General features: G+C 41.4%; 1 non-coding gene across 1 annotated transcript; it reads right to left on the reverse strand.

Annotated features, from left to right (window-relative positions):
* Positions 1-738: 738 nt before the first annotated feature.
* Positions 739-867, reverse strand: LOC129683082 (small nucleolar RNA SNORA17). Its single transcript, XR_008721097.1, has one exon. It is a non-coding gene; the product is annotated as a small nucleolar RNA SNORA17 (small nucleolar RNA).
* Positions 868-3,067: the final 2,200 nt, after the last annotated feature.

Below are 3,067 nucleotides of genomic sequence, written 5' to 3' on the forward strand. Positions count from 1 at the left end.
GTATGGGAAGAGTTTTGCACAACCCTCAGACATCAACATGTCCCCAGGTGGCAGCTCAGACCAGGGACATCCACCTAGCCTTTGGTGATGACAGAACTCTGCTGCTGCAGGGCCACAGACCCAGAAGTAGCCCCCAGTGGTATCACTGTCCAGGATCTTATCATTGTCATATCACTGGCTATTCACATCAGGCTGTTCCTCCCTACCTTCAACCCTCCAGTTCTGCCTCCCCTCATTGTGTCCACATTTTTCTGTTTTTCCTTCTCTTCCATTTCCCAACCATTTGCTTGCTCCTCTTGGTGGTGCCTACGGTCTCTGAATATCTGGGCCCTTCTCAGGAATACTGTGCCCTGCTCATGCATTATGGCACTAGGCAGGGGTCATTTCTGGCACGGTCTGCACCCACCAGGCCTGTGTGGCTCCTCATTGGTGGTTTTCAGGTTAGCTCCTTGTCCAGTCCACCTGGCTATGGCATGTTTTTTGTCTCAGGCTTGATGATCCTCACCCTGCTTGACTGAGAGGCCCTTTATGAGGGTCACTTGAGTCGGGCTCACCTCTCCTGGGGTTCCAGTCCCAGGCAGGGTTTTCCTAGTCGCCAGCTTGCTCCCAGCCCCGGGAACCTATCCAAGCCCTGCCTGGCAACCAGACTGGTGGTCATCTCAGGCTAGATCCATGTCCGGACCCTCTAGCACCAGACTGGTGGGTGTATCAGACTCTGGTTTTGTTTTGTTTTCAGGGAATATTAGCCTACTAATCATTCAGATGTTCAGAGGTCAGAATACTGAGTGTAGCTATAACCTCTCTCCTCTCTGACACCCACTGACTCACGTGATACCGCAGCCATACTTGCAATGCCTCTGGGGCAGGTAAATACATATTTTAAAAATATTATTCAGACATCAGACAATATTGATAAGTATCTGCACAGCTTGTTGGCAATGGCGATTAAGGAGAGTAGTCCTTAGATTATACCACTTTTGAATGGTAAATAAAAATTCAAACTGTCTGAGCAGAGCTTAGGGTCATAAGCATTCTGTTTGGATTACATTTTAGTCTTTTCCCTACTTGGAGATAGACATGATTTTGAGAGATCCCCTGCCCCTTGAAAAGTGTCTGGTCATAGGGTCTTAGATTGGAAACAATGATACAAGAAGATAAACAAGGACAGAAGAATTCAGTTCAGAGCACCGTCATTGAGTGAGTCACATCTGCCTGCCGCTCAATCTCCTGGGTGTCTGACACCCTTGCCTTCCCTGTACCAACATGCACTGCACATAGATACACATAAATAAAAATACAAGTGTGTTAAAAGAAGAAAGTCAAACATAAAAAGGTAGGTTTTTGCCGAAAGTGATACAGTGGAAGAAATGCCAGGAGAGTTATTACTACGTACAAGATATACTGAGGGGATGTCAGTCATTTTCACATCTGCCAATACCATCCAGCAAATGGGAATAGTATGTGACAATGATAACCTTTTATCTGAATGATAAACAGGGACACGTTTAGACTCACATAAAGGAAAAATCCCTCTGGATTTGATATTTCTCATCATAAATCAGGGCTCCCAGTGGAAAAATGTCCCATTATATTTAGAAGAGAATTCCAAGGGAGGGAGGAATCCATAGCTGCACATTTGCCCACTTTTTCCTTGCATCCAAGAGCTAAATATGAAATGTCGATTTTTTTTTTCATTTTAAAAATAAAACCATTAGAAATACTTTTGTCATTTACCACTTTGTTAAAATAGTTTTAGGTATCAAGTTCCTTTAAAGCTGTAGTGTGTTCGTATTTCTATACAGATGGCTTTATTCTTTCCACGAGTATGCTGCTATTTGTGTTAGAAATGCATTTGGTTGAGTTTACAATTAGAATTATTACACTTTCATAAATTTCAGAACAGGTTCCCACTGAGAATCTTGACACTTGTGTTGACTCCCGTGGCGAGAAGGGAAAACTCTCCGCTGAGGCTCTCTGTAAGTAGGAAAGGGCTATGTTAGCTGGGTATGCAGTCAAAAAGCACGGCTCTGTAAATTGCAGAGGACTTTTTGGTGGTGCATGCTTCTGCAAGGGCAGCACTTGTGGAGGACTACCCACATTCAAAGTTTAGGCTCTCCTGCTGATTCTGTGCTTACATTTGTAAAACAAGTGTTTGAAATGTGGTCAGTGTTTATTTCCCATTACTGTTCTCATGGAGTAAGAACATATTAGAACTGAGGCAATAGACGTGCAGTCATTCTCCTCCCTCAAAGTTGTGTGAATCATATATTTTCAAGAACAGGGCCCATCTATTTAAGAGAAAAATCCAATAAACAAAATTATCCCAGCATCGCCTGTTGTTGCTGAAGCTCAGTATTAGTGTCTTCTCCAAATCCCGATGAATTCACTGGAGGTCAGAAGCTGAGTGTCCCAGGTAATGCTCCAGCAAATACTCCAGAGCTTCTTGCCTTCTGGGTCCACACGGTATATATTACAGCTTTTCAATTCTAGGCAGTTTCATTAGCTGAAAATAGAAATGTGTTTTTAAAATAATCAGATATATGCAATGCAAATTTTTGTATTGCTCAAATGGAAATAGCTCAAGGAAGTGGGATTCTTAACAAAGGAAGTCCAACTTTAGAATATTCTAAGGCATCTTTCAATTGAGATCATTTTCTATTTTGCTCTGTAGATGTCATCCACAAGTATGCTGTTGACAATTTCATTACTGATAAATTTCCTTCATCTATTAAATCTGTGAGACAATGCACAATGGTTTATTTGTGATTTATTAACTCTGGACATTTTGATATATATGTGAAGATCTATGAAATTTTGCCTAAATGTGTGACATTGTTACATTTGGTTTTAATGATTCTCCCAATCAGAGTAAATGAAAAAAGTCACTTCTAACTTTGACTGTGAGTGACCCATGCTTACATGGAACAAAGACTAATATGGTTAACAAGCATTCCCATTTGAGACTTTTTTCTATGGATATGGTGTCCATTTATCCTGCCTTGTTGTCATTATTCTTAAACAAACTCCACTCTTCTCATTACCCAGTGTAGACTCACAGTATTGTAAA

Source organism: Psammomys obesus, unplaced genomic scaffold, assembly GCF_907164565.1.
Source record: "Psammomys obesus unplaced genomic scaffold, mPsaObe1.curated_primary_1811, whole genome shotgun sequence".
Taxonomy (NCBI): domain Eukaryota; kingdom Metazoa; phylum Chordata; class Mammalia; order Rodentia; family Muridae; genus Psammomys; species Psammomys obesus.